Raw genomic sequence first — 21,663 nt, 5'->3', positions numbered from 1 at the left:
TCATATCAGAGAAGGAAGTGAATTCCATTGTCCAACTGCTTCATAACGATTTTGTTCTAATCAGAGAGAATCTTTGTCCTTTCATGTCCCTGAGTTCAGCAAGGAGCATTTTGATAATGTCCAGCTCCCAGAGCAGCTGTCTATCCCTATTTCCAGTTTGAAGGCAGCATCTTCCTTGTCTCTGTGAACACAAATGCTGTCCAGCTGAGGGCTGATGACTGTCTTCTTGGGGCTGCAGACATTCACTTTACCAATTGAAGAAAGAGCTGTGCCCATTTTGGCCTCAGTCACATGCTTTTCTTGAATTCCACAACGGGTTTTCCCCTATCTGAATTTCCCCCCTCAACCCCCAGCATGCGTGCTTACACACACACACACACACACCCTCCCAGGATCCCTACAGAGGCAGCTGGTCAACAGGCTTGCCAACTCAAGTGTCAGTCTTTGGCCTGTGCAGATATAGTGAGATATTTCTTTGCATTTTCAGAGCCCCAAAGAAGAATGCCATGTTCTTGTTGTGGAAGGAGGCTGAAGGGTCCTGCTGAGATTGTGTTTGGCTTGGCACAAAGTCCAGGGGGAAAATGACCAGAGCGGATTTGGATGAGGGACTGCTGATGGACTGTGGTGACTGGGAGGAAGCTCCCGGGTGGAAGTCCTCCCAGGGACCACGGGCTCATGTGGGCTGCCACTTCTTGCTTTTGTGCTTTCTGGGCAGCAGAGCCCCCCCAGTTTCCAAGATGTGGGGTCCCAGGAGTCCTGTGAAAAGAAGATAGTGCCCTCTGGGAGGTTTGCACGTGCCTACCTCAGCTACTTGCTGCTAATGCTGACTTTCTATCCATGAGCTGCCTGCTGTGAAATTCTACTCTTCTGGATACACCCAGGCTTGTCCCAGGGGCTGCTGGGACCTGTAGCAGCATGACATTTGCTGCTGCTTCAGGGAGAAGCCCAGGGACCAAGCGGGCTCTGGGGAGCCTGGAAGCAGTCCCACGGTTGACCCACAAATGGGCCTGTGTGTGATGTTGGTGCCCCGTTCCCAGGCACCCAGCCCCCAGCTGCTGAGAGGAGTGGTTGTGAATGGCCCTCACCTGTCCTCTTCTGCAAAGAATTACTCCTCCCCCCTTTCTTACAGGTGTTTCCCCGGAGAACACTCCTTCAATAAATCTCTCGTGCACACATCTCCATCTCAGGACACTGACTTCCAGCATCCAATGTGAGAGTTCTGTGGACCGTGGAGTGTGCCAGCCCCTGCTGAGCCACAGTGCTGGGCAGCGTCACCTGCAACCTCAGTGAGTGGGAGCCACGCCCAAAGGAACATCAGAGACCCTCCCCACTAGCTCGTGCTGTCGGAAAAAGTCAGCCACTTACACACCTGGCATCTGGGGAGTCTTGGAAAGAAGTGCCCACAAGATCCCCCTTCCAGTCTCCCCCCAGCCTTCTCCATGAGTCCCTGGAAAGCAGTTCCTGCTTCAGGAACCAAAGCCCAGTGCCAGGCAGTCAGGGGAACCAAGCCGGCCTCTCTTCCATCTCCCTGGGTCTCAGCACTGCTCCACGCATCCCCCACATGTCCAGCGGGACCTCCTGAGAAGCACGACTGCCCTGAAGCTTCCACCCCACTTCCTGCCTGTCATCCTGGACCCCTGGAACACTGACATCAACCAGACTAGACATGACTCTGCTTCAGCCCTGAACTCGGGGTTTCCTCGTTCACTGTGTCACTCTTGTCTCCCAGCTTCTGCTCTGACTTGGTCCTAGCTCAGTCTTGGGGTGACTTAGCTGTGCCTCAGTTTCCTCATCTGTAAAATGGGCATAATAATGGTATCTACTTCCTGGTGGTGTTGAGAGTCATGGTGCTTCACACATAGTGACAACAATACATTTCAGCTTTCATCATCAATGATTTCTTCCCCGTGAGAGGCAGCATCCAGCATCCCGTGTGGCCGAGGTGGCACCATTTAGACCACACTAAGGGCATTTCACAAAACTCAAAAGCGTTATAAGAACGAGTCACCGAGGGAGAGAACAAGCCAGTCTCCTTCAGGCCTGCTACAAAGCTGAGTTCGTGGAGGAGAAATAATTGCATCTGCAGAGCTCAGAGGAAAAGTGTCAAGGCCTGAACTTCCTTGGATTCTGCAGCCAAGTTCATTGTCAAGTCTCCAGCACACGGACTTACACTGTGCTCAGTTTTGGCAGGGTAGTTGTAACCCGGAACTATGGTCGTTTGGTTTTAAAAACCCATTGTAAGCCTGAGCACCAGTGTGGAGTTGGCCAAACTCCACTCCAAGACTGGATGGTAGCCTTGGAGATTAAATCCTAAATACTCCAACAAATGCTCTGTGAACTGGAAGCCTCACTGGTCCACAGCTAAAGAGAAGGCAGGAAAGAGCCACGATAACCATCAGCCCATAAGGGAGGATTCAGGAAGCCAACTAAGGATCCGGGACTACTACGTCATTTTTAGGAATTTCAAATTAACAGTCGACTCCTCTGGGTGTGGCACAGCGCCAGGCTCCCAGGAGAATGAATGAGAGTAGCTAATTGCAGATGCTGTCAGTTCCGGGCTGTGCTGTCCAGGATTGAGCCACCAGCCGCATGTGGTTATTTACATTTAAATTTAAATCAATTAATAAAATGTAAAAGCCACCTGCTCAGTTGCACTAGTCACATTTCAAGTGCTCAATAGCCACATGGCCAGTGGCTACCGTCTTGGACAGTGCAGACAGTTCTATTGGACAGTGCTGAGCTAGTGTGTGAAGTCAGGCATGGAGAAGCTGCTCAATTCACTGATAAAATGGGACAGATATTTCCCTGCCCTCACCAACCGAGAACATAATCAGATATCAAAATCCCAGGCACAGAAATGTGGGAACCCAGCTCCACCTTACCCGACCTCTGCCCACCTTCCTGGGGATACCCCTGCATGTCTCTTGTCTCCAAACCCCGAAGGCTCAGTGCACAGGCCCCTGTCCCCCTGGGACTGCAGCCTCACCTTCGTGGGCTCTGACCCCCACAGTGCCACGACCGCAGGAGTTGTGCCCCTTCCCTCCCCTGGCCACAATCAGCCCTCTGCTCCTTTTTGCTCCTAACACACAACCTGGCCATGGTCCTGTGGCAGCTGCTGTTACTGTCACCTCTTTGGGCACTCCTGCTGCTGTTAACTCCCCTTCCTTTGTGCCCTGAAAAGGATGTGACCACCTTGGAGAGCCTAAAGGGCTCCTTTTTCCTGACCCTGCAGCCATCTGCACCCCAGGAACATTAGAGAGAAACCTCAGGTAAGACCTTTTTCTCTTACCCGGGCCCTGCCTGCCCCCGGCTCCAGGAGGAGCCCCTGGGTCCACCTAGGAAGGAACTGCACCTCCTGCCCTCCTCTTTCTCTCTCCCTTTGATCCCTTCGTCTCTTTGCCAAGCCCATGAGCAGATTCAGCAGAGGTCCTTTCTTTATCCTTCAGGGATTTAGCTGCATAAGACAGAATGTAAGAATGACAGTAGGCCAGGCACCATAGCTCACACCTGTAATCCCAGCACTTTGGGAGGCTGAGGCGGGTGGATCACTTGAGGTCAGGAGTTCGAGACCAGCCTGGCCAACATGGTGAAACCCCGTCTCTACTAAAAATATAAAAGCCGGGCATGGTGGCAGGTGCCTGTAATCCCAGCTACTCAGGAGGCTGAGGCTTGAGAGTCTGTTGAACCTGGGAGGCTGAGGTTGCAGTGAGCCGAGATTGTGCCACTGCACTCCAGCCTGGGCCACAGAGTGAGACTCTGACTCTAAAAAAACAATCGACATCAAGGGCCAGTGCGGTGGCTCACACCTGTAATTCCAGCACTTTGGGAGGCCAAGACGGGTGGATCACCTGAGGTCAGGAGTTCGAGACCAGCCTGGCCAACATGGTGAAACCCCGTCTCTACTAAAAATATAAAAATTAGCCGGGCATGGTGGCACATGCCTGTAATCCCAGTTACTCAGGAGGTTGAGGGAGGAGAATTGCTTGAACCCGGGAGGTGGAGGTTGCAGTGAGTCAAGATTGTGCCAATGCACTCCAGCCTGGATGACAAGCGCAAAACTCTGTCTCAAAAAAATCATAAATACATACATACATACATACATACATACATACATACATACATAAATAGACAGACATCAAAGAATGACAGTAAATGGCCAAACCAAGTGGCCCTGGGAACTCAGAGAAAATGATTCCACCAAATGAACTACGGGAAGCTTATCAGAGATCGCGTTCAATGTGGTCCTTGAAGAATAGGCAGAATTTCCAAAGGTGAAGGAAGGTAGGGAAAGGAACAGCCAGGAGGTGGGAACAGGAACAGCACATTTGAGAACAAGGAACAGCCAGAGTGAGGGAAAATGAGGCTAAAAGGGTGAAGGGCACCTGGAGGATATTGATATTTTGGGCTTTGGCGCATGTCTGTGTCCTGGCTCTAAGAACATTATCCACTTCGGGCGGCATCATTTAGCCTGCTCCTGGCTGTGGCTCCATTATCTGCTCCTAATATTGTCTTTTGTCTCCGGATTGTGAACAGATAAGGAACCTACAGCCAGGAGCAGGCTGGGTCCGGCCTCAAACCTTGACCTTCTGACTCAGAATAGTAATTGCTATTGCTCCTGATTTTAAGGCCACTGAACACCATCCAGTTAATCTTGACATCTTGGAAATGACCAAATTACAGTTGAATTCCATTGAAGAAATTAAAATCATTACTCTTATCCTAAGAGTGATTATCCTGAGTATTCTGGTGACTGACTCACATGGACAATTTAAGATGTAGTTAATATCACCAATGCAAAAAGACCTCAAGGGCCTAACAAATTATTTCTGGCAGAAACTTTGAAAAGCTTCCAGTCTTTGCCCCAAGACTGTTCACTGCCTAATTGCATTTCTTTCCAATGGGTCTAACAGAAAATCCAATTGGAAATTTGTCTTTGGGTGAAAATGCTGCCTTCCTGCTTTAAAGCGAACTGCCTGTGATATCATGAGCTCAGGCTGCAGAGGCTCAGTCGAACAAAGAGAGGAAAGCTGGTCACTTCTGATTGGGAGGACGTATTAATTCCCCACACTTTCCCTGTTCCAAACTCATGACTCCATGGATTGAGTCCTTTTAAGAAAAGAAAATAGAGCCTGTCATTTCCTATTGTTTCAAAGACGAAATCCAGCCTGGGAAAGATTAAGGGAAGAGGACGGGACTCGTGTTCTAGATGACTAAGCACCAACCTGACCTGGAAAAGGCTCGATTAGTTTTTGAGGAAGGGAGGGAGCTCCAATTAGAGGCATGTGTAAAATAATGACATTACCTCACTAAAACAGAAAAAGGAAAACATTCCCAACTCACTAACAATGAACTAGCAAGAAAAAGTGTTGCTAATCTGTGAAGAATTCACAAACCCAGTGAGTCACCTCCCAGCTCTGAGCTCCCAAACTTCCTTCCTTAGAACTTGACCTCTGATTGTAAAACCCTGGGCCCCGGGAGAGAGGGGCCTATGCTAGTCAGTAAGGGGGAATCACATGGACAAGCCAAGCCCAGCTCTGCTCTGCCCAGGTTTCTGGTAAATGAGCCTCTATCACTCAGTTCATACACATCAATACTTCTTCCTGAAGATGTCTTGGGAAGAAGTCAAGCTGCTCTGAAAAAATAAAAATGCCCTGTGTCATGTTTTTAAAAGAGCTGGATTTCTATGTAGTGACATGAAAAATCCTTAAATTCATTATTAAATAATACATAGATTATGATACTGTGTTTTTTAAAAGACTCAAAACTGTGCTGGGTACGGTGGCTCACACTTGTAATCCCAGCACTTTGGGAGGCCAAGGTGGGTGGATCATGGGATCCGGAGTTTGAGACCAGCCTGGCCAATATAGTGAAACCCCATCTCTACCAAAAATACAAAAATTAGCTGGGCATAGTGGCACGCGCCTGTGGTCCCAGCTACTCAGGAGGCTGAGGCAGGAAAATTGCTTGAACCCGGGAGGCAGAGGTTTCAGTGAGCCAAGATCATGCCACTGCACCCCAGCCTGGGCAACAGAGTGAGACTCCATCTCAAAAGAAAAAAAAGCAACTAAAATATTGGTGGTTTGGACAAATCCTGCCCCTGCCCCCCACCTGCATGTCCCTTCCATGACTTCCTTTTGTGTACCAGGGTCCCTGAGGTAGGCTGAAAGAGGGCCGGGAGCTGGCTGTTCAGAGTCCCCCAGAAGCAAACGCAGTGGGCCTCTGACCCTGTGGGCAGGGCTGGCCAAAGCAGAGCCAGGAGGGAGGGCTGAGGAAGGCTGTCATGCACCCGCCTGGCCAGCCGTGGGCAGTGGAAAGGAGGCTGGGATGGGGCCAGGTGAGCACAGCTCAGGTCTAGGGCCTGGCAGGCCCTAGACATATCTGCTCACAGCTGCTCAGAAGTGGCTCCTCGGGTTGGCCCTTGCTGCCCTCTGAGCTCTTGTCTCTGCATTTTCCATCCACCCGCACCCCAGCTTCTTGCCAGCCCTGTGCACAGACACCTAAGGCCCACCTCTTAAGGTCAGCTTGCCCTCAAAAAGAGAAGAAAGCGCAGGTTTCCACAACTGGCTGATGAAAGGAGGGTTTGGGATTTCTGAAGACTTGAAGTTGAGCTTGAATTCCTCCCCTCTGACTTTCCCAGGCCAAGGTGTCTAGCACCCAGTGACCAGCCCTGGTCCTCAGCAGGGACCGTCTGCAGCCCCTGCCCTGGGCTCGCTAACACTGGTTCAATACAGCTAAAATGATAGATTCCCAAACCCCACCCAAGAGTCCCTGAGGCCAGACCTTGGGGCTCCAGGCTCAGAAATCTGCATTTTTCCCCCAAACTCCCCCCAGGGGTCCTGATGGGCAGACAGCTGAGAGCTGGGCCTGCCTCTACCTGGGTCCCTGGAACCCAGCACCCTGCTTGTCTCGTCTCTTGCAGCCCAACTCCTGCAGCTGGGCCTTCTGCCTATCCTGTACAGAAACCCTCTGTTTGCTCCTGCAGATCTGCTCTCCGTGGCCCCCAGCCTGCTCCACTGTCCTGTGCCTCCAGACCCCCATCAGCATCCCCGCTGCCTTTCAACTGGGTTCAGACACTGGGGAACCTGGCAGGAGACAGTCATGCCATCAGCTTTGAAGATACTTTCCTTTCCTGACTTCTTATCCTGGGGTTCCTGAACTTTTTTTTTTTTTTTTTTTTGAGACAGTCTTGCTCTGTCGCCAAGCTGGAATGCAGCGGCACAATCTCAGCTCACTGCAACCTCCACCCCCTGGATTCAAGCAGTTTTCCTGCCTCAGCCTCCCGAGTAGCTGGGACTACAGGTGTGCACCATCACATCCAGCTAAGTTTTGTATTTTTAGTAGAGACGGGGTTTCACCATGTTGGCCAGGATGGTCTCGAGCTCTTGATCTCATGATCCACCCGCCTCAGCCTCCCAAAGTGTTGGGAGTACAGGTGCGAGCCACCGCGCCCGGCTGTGGTTCCTGGACTCTTAAGGGGACCACTGATCTTTTCTAGAGCTCCATGAGCTCTCTGAAGTTTTAAGCAAAAGTTTGTATATTTGAGAATGTGTATCTTTCTGGCTTTTTCATGAGATTGCAACGAGGCTCCAAAGAGATAATACAAATGACGTCAGCTTTGACAACCACTAACTGCCCCAAAAATACAAGGTATTATTATCATCACAGCAAGATCAAAAGAGGTTAATGCACGTCTCTCTGTGTCAAGTGTTCACGAAGCTTCTGTTGAAGTTGGCCACCAGATTGGGCCAGCATGCACACAGGCAGCAGACAACAGCTTTACAGGTTGTTAGAATGAGAGGCTGAACCCTAACCTCCAGAAGGTGACACCACAGAGGCCATCCACAGAGGTGTGAGTCTTCCTAGAAAATGATGCAGGCAGGGCCAGGTTTGGTACCTTGCACCTCTAATCCCAGCATTTTGGGAGGCAGAGGCAGGCAGATCACTTGAGGTCAGGAGTTCGAGACCAGCCTGGCCAACATGGTGAAACCCTGTCTCTACTAAAAATACAAAAATTAGCTGGGCGTGGTGGTGCAGGCCTTTAATCCCAGCTACTCAGGCAACTGAGGCAGGGGAATCACTTGAGTCCAGAAGGTGGAGGTTGCAGTGAGCCAAGATCGAGCTACTACTCTCCAACCTGGGCGACAGAGGGAGACTCCATCTCAAAGAAAAAGAAAAGAAAAGAAAGAAAATGATGCAGGCAGGATTGATAACCAGAACACACAAGGCGATCAAACGACTCGACAGGAAAAAAAATCTAATAGTCCAATCAAAAAATGGGCAAAAGATTTGAATAGGCATTTCTCAAAAGAAGACATACAAAGAGCAAACTGGCCTATGAAAAGGTGCTCAACATCTGTGATCATCAGAGAAATGCAAATCAAAACCACAGTAAGATAGAATCTCACCTCAGTTAAAATGGCTTTTATTCAAAAGACAGGCCATAACAACTGCTGGAGAAGAGGTGAAGAAAAGGGAATCCTCGTACTCTGTTGGTGGGAATGTAAATTAGTACAACCGCTATAGAGAACAGTTTGGAAGTTCCTCAAAAACTAAAAGTTAAGCTACTATATGATCCACTTATTTCATTGCTGGGTACATACCCAAAAGAAAGGAAATCAGTAAATCAAAGAGATATGTGTACTCCTCTGTTTGTTGCAGCACTGTTTACAACAGCTAAGATTTGGAAGCAACCTAAGGGTCCATCAACAGTTGAATGGATAAAGAAAATGTGATACATACACACAATAGAGTACCACTCAGTCATTAAAAAAGAATGAGATCCAGTCATTTGCAACAACATGGATGGAACTGGAGATCATTATGTTCCATGAAATAAGCCAGGCACAGAAAGACAAACATAGCATACTCTCATTTATCTGTGGGATCTAAAAATCACAACAAGTGAATTCATGAACATAGAGTAGAAGGATGGTTACCAGAGGCTCGGAAGGGTGGTGCAGGAGGATGGGGAAGGTGATGATGGTTAATGGGTACAAAAAAAATAGGGAGAATGAATAACATCTACTATTTGGTAGCATGATGGGGTTACTATAGTCATTAATAACTTAACTGTACGTTTTAAAATAATTTAAGGAGTATGATTGGATTGTTTGTAACTCAAAGGAGAAATGCTTGAGGGGATGGAAATTCTCCATGATATGCTCATTTCACATTGCAGGCCTGTATTAAAACATCTCTTGTACCCCATAAATATATGCACCTCCCATGTATCCACAAAAATTAAAAATTAGGCTGGGTGCGGTGGCTCACATCTGTAATCCCAGCACTTTGGGAGGCCGAGGCGGGCAGATCACTTGAGGTCAGGAGTTCCAGACCAGCCTGGCCAATATGGCGAAATCCCATCTCTACTAAAAAATACAAAAATTAGCCAGGCATAGTGGCACAAGCCTGTAATCCAGCTACTTTGCAGGCTTAAGTGGGAGGATCACCTGAGCCCAGGAGGCAGAGGTTGCAGTGAGCTGAGATCACACCACTGCACTCCAGCCTGGGTGACAGAGCAAGACCCTGTCTCCAAAAAAAAAAAAAAAAAAAAAAAAGTGGGAGCTAAGCTATGAGGATGCAAAAACATGAGTGATATAATGGACTTCGGGGGCTTGGTGGGAAAGGCTGGGAGGCGGGTAGGGGATAAAAGTCTACAAATTGAGTAGATGTACCCTGCTTGGGTGACAGATTCACTAAAATCTCAGAAATCAACACTGAAGAACTTATCCATGTAACAAAAAAAAAAAACCTGTACCCCAAAAACTGTTGAAATTAAAAAGAAGAAAGAGAAAAACCAATAAATAAAAGCTGAACCCAGGAGGTGGAAGTTGCAGTGAGCCGAGATTGTGCCACTGCACTCCAGCCTGGGTGATGGGGACTGTGTCTCAAAAAAAAAAAAAAAAAAGAACTTAAAAAATTTTTAAAAGAAAATGATGCAGGCTGAGATTGTGCCGCTGCACTCCAGCCTGGGTGACGGAGACTGTGTCTCAAAAAAAAAAAAAAGAACTTAAAAATTTTTAAAAAGAAATTATGCAGGCACTGCAAATATAGCATACTTACTCGGGTGCATGTGGGAGAAAGCGGAGGGGAAGATGCCAGGGTTGCTGACCTCCTGGCATGAGGACAACTGTGGAGCCGCTCTCTTGCTGTCCGCAAAGTCACTGCGAAAGCAAGGTGCCAAACATTGTCCGGGAGGGCCCTTTTGCTCATTGGTCGTGACTGGTGCCAGGCAACCTTTGGGACTTTCCTCATGACCTCAGAGGGACAGCATTGCCTGCAGTTTCTACGGCACAGATTCCACAGTAGGTTGAACACTGCTCCCCCAAATACACATCTTCCTGGAACCTCAGGAGACTTTATTTGGAGACAGGGTCTTCGCAGATGTAATTAGTTAAGATTAGGTGGCACTGATGGGCTCTAACTCCAATGACTGGCAGCCTTCTAAGAAGGGGGAAGACCCACAGACAGACACACGGAGAAGAATGCCATGTGACTACAGAGGCAGAGACTGGAGTGACCCAGCCACAAACCAAAAAGTGCGAAGGATTGCCAGGGGCCACCAGGTGCCAGAAGAGGCGAGGCAGGACCCTCTTCTTGGTCCTCAGAGAGAGCACAGCCCTGCCAACACCTTTATTTCAGACCCCTGGCCTGAACTGGGAGAGAATACATTTCTGTTGTTTTAAGCCACACCATTTGTGGTCATTAGTTTTGGCAGCCACAGAAATGAATACAGAAAGGTTCCAGAGCTGCTCCCAGGAGTGGAAGTGCCACAAGGCGAGGCATGGACTAGTCACAGATCCCCAGCCAGAAGCAGGGGACACATTCACACTGCGATGACTCAAGGAACTGTACGTGCAAAGCATGAGCACCCTGCTCTGTGCCAGACATCATGCTGGGCAGAGGCCAGGGGCTGCTGGAAAAGCTGTAACAACCAGCAACCCCAGGCGTGGGCGGGGAAATGCTGATTTGCAGCATCTGCCAATTTCTGTGGTATAAATACTCCCTTCTTGGCCAATGCGAGTACAACACAACGTCCTTCGTATAACATTTCTACCCTACAGGTACAGTCAATGTCAATGACCTCACGATAATAGTAAACTAAGTGAAATAATTACGAAATATTGAGTTCTGAGAATTGACTGACCTTGTGTCTAATATAATCTATTTAATTGTAAGCTTCTGTAATTTAATTTTTTACGGTGGCTGTGTTTAACAACCAATTTGCAAAAATTCCTGAATGTTTAACCATCAGCTGCCATGAGCCAGCGCTGGCTACAAGAAGTACAGCGGTGAAGAAGGCAGATGGCAAATATAACCTCAGCTTGGTGGGGCCTGGAATGCAGCAATCTGGCTCCAATAGGATGCTTTTGGGTAGATGTGCCTGCAGCACCTCCACCTCTGAGGCCCGCAAAACTGCCCAGAGGAAGGGTGGCCTGCAGAGCGGCCTCCGCATCAGCTCTCAGCTAGTCCAGGGCACAGCGTCAGCTGAAGAACACTGACCATGCCCAGCCACATCAGCTTCCAACTGTGAGCTCTTAGGAGACCTGTTGATGCAGAGATGGCACCAAAAAAGCCAGGAGCAGGTGGGCACTGGTGCACATACAATGCACATATAGACACACAAACACACATATGCACAGAACATGCAGACACACGCACATGCACAGAACATGCAGATACACACACATGCACAGAACATGCACACACACATGCACAGAACATGCAGATACACACACATGCACAAACACGCTTCTGTTACAGTTTGGCTGTGTCCCCACCCAAATCTCATCTTGAATTCCCATGTGATTCGGGGGGACCCAGTGGGAGGTAATTGAGTCATGGGGGCAGGTCTTTCCTGTGCTGTTCTCGTGATAGTGAATAAGTCTCACAAGATCTGACCATTTTATACGGGGGAGTTTCTCTGCACAAGCTCTCTCTTTGCCTGCCACCATCCACGTAAGATGGGACTTGATCCTCCTTGTCTTCCACCATGATTGTGAGGCCTCTCCAGTCATGTGAAAATGTAAGTCCAATAAACCTTCTTCTTTTGTAAATTGCCCAGTCTCAGCTGTGTCTTTATCAGCAGTGTGAAAACGGACTAATACAACTCCTTTTTGCCAGAACAGTTTCCTTCAGTACAGCAGCTACTTTTTAAGGAGTGCTTTGTGTCAGGGACCAGGCCAGGCACTAGGAATATTCACATGATGAAGGCCAAGCCCAGGACCTTCCATCAGTTGGCGAGGCCTGTGATTGGCCACAGCTGCCTGCATCTCATTCTGCAGCTGATCTAAGGAAGCCTTTCATTGCCACATATCTCAGCCTTAGTCTCTATTGTCAGTTCTCTCCATCCTGAATGTGAGAGGTGGTTCCTAGACACTTTAGAGCTAGGATGGGAAACAGGGTGTGATTTCTAGAGCCCTGACAAATAACTGCATTTGGCATTGTGCACAATTCATGATGTAGATGCAACATGAAGTGAGGTGAAAATTGGTAGGCTGGGCATGTCAGCTCATGCCTGTAATTCCAGCACTTTGGCAGGCCGAGGAAATATATCAGTTGAGCTCAGGAGTTTGAGACCAGCCTGGGCAACATGGTGAAACCCTATCTCTACCCAAAATACAAAAAAATTAGTTGAGCGCTACCGCGCACTTGTGGTCCCAACTACTCGGAAGACTGAGGTGGGAGGATTGCTTGAGCCCGGGAGGTGAAGGTTGCAGTGATCCAAGGTTGAACCACTGCATTCCAGCCTGGATGACAGAGTGAGACAGGGAGGGAGGAAGGAAAGGAAGGGAAGGAAGGGAAGGAAGGGAAGGAAGGGAAGGAAGGGAAGGAAGGGAAGGAAGGAAGGAAGGGAAGGAAGGAAGGGAAGGAAGGAAGGGAAGGAAGGGAGGGAAGAGAAGGGAAGGGAAGGGAAGGGAAGGGAGGAAGGAAGGAAGGAAGGAAGGAAGGAAGGAAGGAAGGAAGGAAGGAAGGAAGGAAGGAAGGAAGGAAGGAAGGAAGGAAGGAACTGGTCACCTGGACTGGGTTATGTGGGTTCCTGTGAGTACTTCTTATAGCTATAGTAATTTCAACCAGGCACACCAATCTTTCTGGTTTGCGAGGGATGAAGGAGTTAGTGCTTAAAAAGAGGATAGTAGTCTCCGGCAATACAGGATGGGCAGCCATTGAGTACTGAGCTGCCCATTACGGGATGGGCAGCTCAGTATTCAAACTTGAGCTGTCTCACCTCCCTTCTTCTGACAGCTCAAGTTTGAATACTGAGGTCTGCAAGGACATTATACTGAGACCTGCAAGGATGTTTGTCTCACATTGCAATAAACAGCCACTGGGTTCTAAATCTCATTTTGCTTAAATCCGTTTCTCTAAGAAACATTATACATTTACTCCTTTTCATTGTATAAGACATGTTGAAAACAGCCATTCATCTCTAAATCCTTCTTTTCAGTCACTTTTAATATTCTTTTAAAAAGAGAGAAAGGAAAAGAAAAGACTTCTTGGGACTAAAACTTATCACAGTTGGATGAAACCCAAAGGTGAATATTTATTTCAGCAAAATTCATTCAGGGTCTTGAAAGTCAAGCGTGTGAATACAAAATACACCTTCTCAGCTTGGGATCATGCCCTTTTCCGTGCTTGGATGGCTGAACTATGAAATGCCGGGTTGACATATTCAGTGCTTCCAGGAATGTGACTCCAGAAGAAACAAAGTGGAATGTGGCACTTGTGGAGGTGGCCGGGCTGGTCAGCCAACCTGGCTGGGTTCTGGAAGGGTCCAGTCCATGGGCTCCCACCATATCCCAGGTGAGTCTTCCTGCTCGCAGTTCACAGGAACCACAGATTCCCACACCTTCATTCCCCAGGGGCAGGTAAGGGGGTGTCTCCTTCTCAAGCACAGCTGTCATTTGTTCCAGCTTTGTCTCCCCATCCTGAATCCAGCACGAGGTGTCTAGATCTCACACAGGATGCATTCACGGGGGCTGGGGTGGAAGGATCCATCAGCACCTTCAAATTCCAGCCCTCACTGCAGCCAGGACAGGGAGCCACATTCTCGCACTCACAAAGATGCTCCTGCACCAGAGCTGCATGAACAGGGCTTTCACCTTTGCATTTGCTCACTTGTTCCTTCCATCAGAATCGATGGCTGTTTGCAGGACAAACAAAACACACGTGCCTGTATGTGTGTGTGTGTGCACTTGTGCATATGTGTGTGCATGCATTCATGTGTCTGTGTGTGCTCGTGCATGTGTGTGCATAACTGTGTCTGTGCTTGTGCATGCATGTGTGCATGCCTATGTGTGTGTGTGCTTGTGTGTGTGTGCTTGTGCATGTGTGTGTGCATGCCTATGTGTGTCTGTGTGTGCTTGTGCATGACTGTGTGCATGCCTGTGTATGTGCTCATGCATGTGTGTGTGAAAGTCTATGTGTATCTGTGTTTGTGCGTGTGTGCATGCCTATGTGTGTGTTTGTGCGTATGCGTGCATGCCTGTGTGTGTGTTTGTGCATGTGTGTGTGCATGCCTATGTGTGTCTGTGTGTGCCTGTGCGTGACTGTGTGCATGCCTGTGTATGTGCTCATGCATGTGTGTAAGTCTATGTGTATGTGTGTGTGTTTGTGCGTGTGTGCATGCCTGTGTGTGTTTGTGCATATGCGTGCATGCCTATGTGTGTGTGTTTGTGCATGTGTGTGTGCATGCCTATGTGTGTCTGTGTGTGCTTGTGCGTGACTGTGTGCATGTCTGTGTATGCGCTCGTGCATGTGTGTGTGCATGTCTATGCGTATCTATGTGTGTTTGTGCATGTGTGTGCATGCCTATGTATGTGTGTGCTTGTGCATGACTGTGTGCATGCCTGTGTATGTGTCTTGGGGAAGAGAGAAATGATGAGCTAGTGTTTAACGGGTCAGGATGAAAAGTTCTGGAATTGGATGGTGGTGATGATGGTTGTACAAAATTGTGAATTTACCTAATACCGCAGGGCTGTACTCTTACAATGGTTAAAATGGTAAGTTTTATGTTACATGGGTCTTATCACAATTAAAAATAAAAGAGTACATGCATTCATTTTGAGAGAAAACAAAAGAGAAAACCTCGGAGTCATGTTTAAACATGTCTGACTTATACTGAGGACAAATTAAAGAAAGTAATTTATATAATGAAGAGTAAACTTATGGAACTCATTGCCGAAAGAGGAGGCACAGACATAAAAATATCCAAAGACATCTACAAGGAATTGTTCAAACATTTATTATATTTATTGACAGCAGCCTAACAGAACATGAAGCACGATCAGGTTTGGAGTCACCCTGAGGTCCACATCACAGCACACAAGCAGCTTTCTGCCCTACCAGGCGTTGTGCCCCAGTGAATTTCTGAGGACAGGAATGGGGAGCTGGACGGACCTGCAGGTCCTCCCCATGGAACAAACACTGCACCTTGCACACACCTGGGTCCCTGCTGTGTCCAGCCCCAGCCTGTGCACAGTGAGAACAGCACACCTGATGATCAGGACAGGGTCCACCCTGAGATGTTCACTGCCTACCTGTGCACAGTGAGGGCAGCACACCTGGTTGGAAACACAAGGTCACCCCTGAGATGCCCAGTGCCTACCTGTACATCGTAAGGACAGCACACCTGGTTGTCAGCACAAAGTCACCTCTGAAATGCCAAGTGCTTGTACATTGTAAGGGAATCGCACCTGGTTGTCAGGATGGCATCACCTCTGAGAAGCCCTCCCGTTCACATGTGTAGCAACAAAAAAGGTCTGGCTTAACAACAGTCATTCTCAGCCCCCAGACAAAGCAAACTAGGGTGTTGTGCTCATATTTAAAGCTTTGTTTTGTATTGTGTCTGTTTTTATAAATTGTCTGTTTCTTTTTCCAAGTAGGCTAAAGTTACATCTTCAATAAACCAAGTAATACGAACTTACTTTGCTCACTGCAGTGATCCTGGAATATATCATAGTATCGAAGTAAGAAGGTATCCTCCAAGAATGTGTTTTTAAGATGAGGACACATCAAAAGGACCCAAGAGTCAATCTGGTAAAGTCCCAGTGGCCAGAGCTAATATAATTTGAGCACCATAATAAATTTCAATTGTATTTAATTATCACCTAAGGAATAAAATAAATATCCATGAGCACATACGGATATAAATAAATCAATAATCAAAAGAAGAAGGACCAATCTTTCTTAAATAAGAAAGCCAATTAATAAATGTAGAAGGAATTGGAGAAATAGGGAGTCGCCATTGGAACCCCACGGTTATCATTGCTGCACGCAAGAGTAATTGATAGTTGCTAAAATGAGTGGTCGAACCTTAAGGAGTAACAAGATATTTGCATCGTATTTGTATCCCTTCCTAAATTTACTAATCACTCTTATGGTTTTAAAACATGATTTTGATGCTCTACCTCCCACTAGGAGGTAGAGTTTAATGGCCCTTTCCTCAAGTATAGGCTGGACTTAGTGACCTGCTTTTATGAATAGATGACAGAAAGAGGACAACTGTACCTTGACAGTGGGGAAGCCTAACAGATGCCACATGAGCCAGGTGATCAAAGTCAATGTTACCTGCAGTCATGCTGACATTACACGCCCACTGACATGATACAATGACAAGGGCCTATCACCTCTGTGGTGGTGTTCTCCAAAATCCACAGCCTCAGAATGTTGATGAGAAACCATCAGAGAAACCCACATTAAGGGCATTCCACAAAACACCTGACCACTACTCTGCAAAACATCTAAAGTCATGAAAGACAAGAAAATATAGAGAAGCTATCACAGATTGGTGGAAACTAGGGGGAAATGATGAATAAAGGTATCATGATATCCCAAATGAGGTCCTGGAACAGAAAAAGTACATTAATAGAAAAAGTTAAGAAGTCCAGGCTGGGCGCAGTGGCTCACGCCTGTAATCCCAGCACTTTGGGAGGCCGAGGTGGGCAGATCATGAGGTCAGGAGATTGAAACCATCCTGGTGAACATGCTGAAACCCTGTCTCTACTAAAAATACAAAAAAATTAGCTGGGAGGGGTGGCGGGCGCCTGTAGTCCCAGCTACTCAAGAGGCTGAGGCAAGAGAATGGCATGAACCCAGGAGGCAGAGCTTGCAGTGAGCCAAGATTGCGCCGGCACTCCAGCCTGGGTGACAGAGCGAGACTCTGTCTCAAAAAAAAAAAAAAAAAAAAAGAAAGTTAAGAAGTCCAAATAAAGTTGGTAGTTCACTTACTAATATTGCACCACATCAATGTCTTAGTTTTGGTAAACATGCTGTGTAAGATGTTAACATTCAGGGAAGTTGGGTGAAGGGTGTATGGGAACACTCTGTACTGTCTTAGTAACTCTTTATTCTAAAATGATTTCAAACTGAAAAGTTTTTTAGAATAGGTAGAGTTGCAAATAATTTGGTGAGAGGTGCACATGGAGGTATCTCTTATCTGTGAGGCAATAAGTCAAATAAGTCGCTGAGAAAAATGTGGGTGGGAGAAAGTGGCTGCTGAGGGCCTTTGTTATGACTTGCCTGAAGGTCTATACTGCATTAGAAAAAATTATCCAAAAATGACCACACTGTGTGGTAATAGCGCCATGTCTCCACGTATCTGCCACCTCTGCATTCTCTGGGCTTGCTGTAGTGATGGGAGGGATTCAAATCCTCCTCTTCAGCAAAAGGAGAAGTTTCCCGATGGATGGTCTGAGACAAGAAGGGATGTCATTTCCCCGGGCTGAACATGGATTCCAGTGTCCCACTACATGATGCTAACGGGCATCATCTCTGGCCACTGAAGCCCAGGATCTTAGGTTTAACCATAAAATACTTCTGTGTCATGGGCTGCAAACCACCAACATAGAACCAAGATTGATAAGAAAAATATACTGTTTACTCAAAACAGGTGTATCACAGCCTACATATTTATAATGTCCTATTATATGGTTGTGCAGTTCATATCCTCAATAATTCAGTAGGTATCTCGCTAACATCTATTTGAAATCCCCCCACAAAATAACATTTAGCAGTAGCTTCAAGATCTCTTTAGAATGGTGTCTTTATTTTTCTTAAACATTTGATACGTTACACCACCCAGGCAGAAAATAGAACACAGAGTGTGGGATACACACGTACTCACCATAAAAACAACCGTATTGTAACACCGAAATATATTTATCTAATTGGTCAAGGAAACGGAATTTAACACATGCTGTTATCATACAAGTAGTTTTAATGAAATAGCATTTTGTATTTATATAGCACCTTTCTACCAAGGAGCAAAAATACGGCTCAGATATTATTACTTATTCTCACACCATCCTTGACAGGTGGATAAGTAGCAACATTTATACTAAGTTTTAATCACTGGACGACAAAGACCTGCATAAAGAGAGCAAATAAACCACAAATAGCAACCCAGAAAGTTGGAATTTTCCACCTCCAAGAGTGGTTCACTCACTCTCTTTCTCTGAAATCTTAAGAGCTAGTTTGAATACTGGTGAAAAAAAAAAATAGAGGAACAGTAGAGTGATAAAACAGGTACATACAGCCTCCTCAGGAACCTGATGGTGGAGCTTAGACCGGAAACTGTTGAAAGTTAAAAACAATTCCCAAACCTTGAGCATCTGCTTGGACAAATTTGACGTGTGCCAGGGACAAATGAAAGCGTCCTCCCAAACTATGTCCCAGATTATTGCCAATCCTTTCTGTAATAAAGGCCCATTCCTCAAGCCGCTGTCACATAATGTGCAGGGGATCAACAGCAAATCCATTAGCAACACAGGACAAAGAAATTGGAGTAGCCCAGAAACTCTTGCATAAAACATAACTTCAACAAGGTAGGACATTTTGGATGATGCTTTCCTGAGGAGCTCTTTAAAAATTCATTCAAGGAAATTTTTAAAAAACGTCTCTTTAAAGATAAATGCAAATTACAGGCATAGTTGGAGTCTTAAAGTATATCTTGAATAAGAAAATTACCAGAGGATGAATTCCTTAAGAGCATGTCTGTCTTTCAAGAGTTTCTAATATATTTAATCTCCAGTAAACGGTAGGATATCCAAAGGTGTAGAACCCCTTTTTTCCTCCCGGAATATGCAGTGTCTGAGAAACCTTAATGTCAGCAAAACTAGATGACAAATCATACATAAAGGGAAGGATGAAAATATTTTGTTGTAAACTTCTGAGTCATAGGGATAAGGAAAAGCAGTTACATTATATTCTAATAACACATTTCGATAATGTGAAAAAAGAAAAATAACAGCCAACATTTATTAAGCACTTCTATGCACTAGTATGGGTAATGGCATCAGACACAATACATACATTATCCCATTTCCTCATCACGAGGTTTCTTTGAGATATACCCATTTTATAGGCTTAGATTAAGACACTTGTCAGAAATCAGAGTACAAGCAGCTGTCTTCCTCCAAATGCTTTATGGATGCTGCCTGGCTTTTTCTCTAGCCCTTCACTTCTCAATTAGTGCAGAGAACCAAGTCTTACCTTTCATTTCTTCCCCTGCACTGAAGAAAAATCTAAAAGTCATCCTTTTGTAACACTGAAAACTTGGAATCAAAAATCCATTAAAGTATCATCTATAGAAACACTCCCAAAGCCTCATAGCAAGAAATTCAGATAAAAGCACATATTTTCACTACTTTGATGTGCATAAGTTTAAACTCCATGACTCTTATTTTGATCTTCATCCTTCCCCTATTTGACTGATTTTTAACCTATCATGTTACACCATGGAGTGGCAAATACTATTGAGGAATCAAAAAAAAAGCAACTCCTTCAACAATCTAATTTATATGAAATGCAGTAAGTGACAATGATGCCTCTTTAATTAATCTAATTAATTAGTTAATTGATTGACTGATTAATTAGTTAATTAGCTAATGTCCCTGGTGGGCAAAGCTTTCTTAACCAGCGAGCTTCCTGGCCCACAGAGGAAGGGAAAAAGTAATGATCCTTCAGCTGTTTCTGAACTTTGGGACAGTTGGAGGCCCAGCTTCAGGGATCCTGTCTTCTGTGAGGTCACAAAGGGAATTACACCTTTAAAAATGCCCTGTGCAAGACATATCCTTGACTCCGATGAATCAATTAGGAAAGGGCTATTGTTATAAACAAGCGAATAAGACTGTCATCAAGAAATTGGTCCTCCAGGTTTGACTTTTCTTCTCCACCAGTGAACAGATTTCCTTTTTTTTTTTTTTTTTTTTTTTTTTTTTTTTGGTGAGGGGGATGAAGTTCTGCTCTTGTTGCCCAGACTGGAGTGCAATGGCATGATCTTGGCTCACTTCGCCCTCTTCCTCCTGGGTTCAAGAGATTCTCCTGCCTCAGCCTCCTGAGTAGCTGGGAATACAAGTGCACACCACCACACCTGTTTAATTTTTGTATTTTTAGTAGAAACGGGGTTTCACCTTGTCGGTCAGGCTGGTCTCGAACTCCTGACCTCGTGATTCGCCTCCCTCGGCCTCCCAAAGTGCTGGGATTACAGGCATGAGCCACCACGCCTGGCCCGAGAGAACAATTTCTTAGTGGAAAGAATTTGTTATCAGTTTAGGCCACAAGCCTGAACCTTTGAAACAGCTTGACTCAGATAGTTCATCATTCAGAGAATCAAGGTTTTGCATCCCTCGGTTCTAAGTGACGTTTTCTTCCTCTTTTGAGGACAGCAGAATTAAGTTACCAGAGCCATCTCATCGGTCATTCATTTTGTATTTACCACACCTACTATGTGCAAGAGGCAGTGGGAAGTAAAAAGATTAGAAAGGAAAACTCCTGCCATCCAAGGGGTTAGTAGCTTACAGATATTAGAATCGCAAAGCTTAGAAAAAAAAGTTGAAGATTATCTAGAGAATCCAAGCGCTTTACTTTACAGATGAAGACTGAACTATTCTATAACTCCTGTGGTAAATTACAGAGGCAATTCTCAAACCGATGTCTTCTGACTCAAAGAAGGACTGTGCCTTTCCATTCTGTTTCTAACAACTAAGAGGCTCCTGCATCCCTGGATCCCAGAGGCCTGTATGGTCTGGAAAGCTGGTGTCGTGGTCATCAGTCAAAAGCACACACACCCCTTGCCGCATAGTATGTACACTGTGGCCAGCACACACCTGGAGGTTTGGACACGTTCACACACTTACGTAATCTTCACAATAAGTGTTTGAGGCAAGAACTGGCATTCAGCATGTAAGCCTGAGAAGCTGAGTGGAGTGTTAAATAACCCATTCTAGGTTAAAGGGTCCCCGTGGTGAATTGAGAACTCAAAACTCAGTCTGTTCTCTGCCCCTACACACCAGTCGCCTCAATTTCCAATTCGTTTGGTTATTCCCTGTTACAGACTGAATGTTGTGTCTGTCTCCCAAAATTCACATGTTAAAACCCTAATCCCCAGTGTGAGGGTATCAGGAGGTGAGGCCTTTGGGGGTGATTAGGGTGAAGCCCCCATGGTGGGATTAGAGTCTTTGTTAGAAGAGACACAACAGAGATGATGGTTTCTCTTCAGCCATGTGAGGACAGGACAAGACATCCATCTACAAACCAGAAAGGGGGCCCTCACCAGACACCAAATCTGCTGCTGCCTTGACCTTGGACTTCCTACCCTCCAGAAGTACAAGAAATAAATGTTTGTGGCTGGGCGCGGTGGCTCACACCTGTAATACCAGCCCT

This window comes from Chlorocebus sabaeus, chromosome 2 (assembly GCF_047675955.1).
Source record: "Chlorocebus sabaeus isolate Y175 chromosome 2, mChlSab1.0.hap1, whole genome shotgun sequence".
Lineage (NCBI taxonomy): Eukaryota > Metazoa > Chordata > Mammalia > Primates > Cercopithecidae > Chlorocebus > Chlorocebus sabaeus.
Note: the sequence above shows the minus strand (reverse complement) of the source record.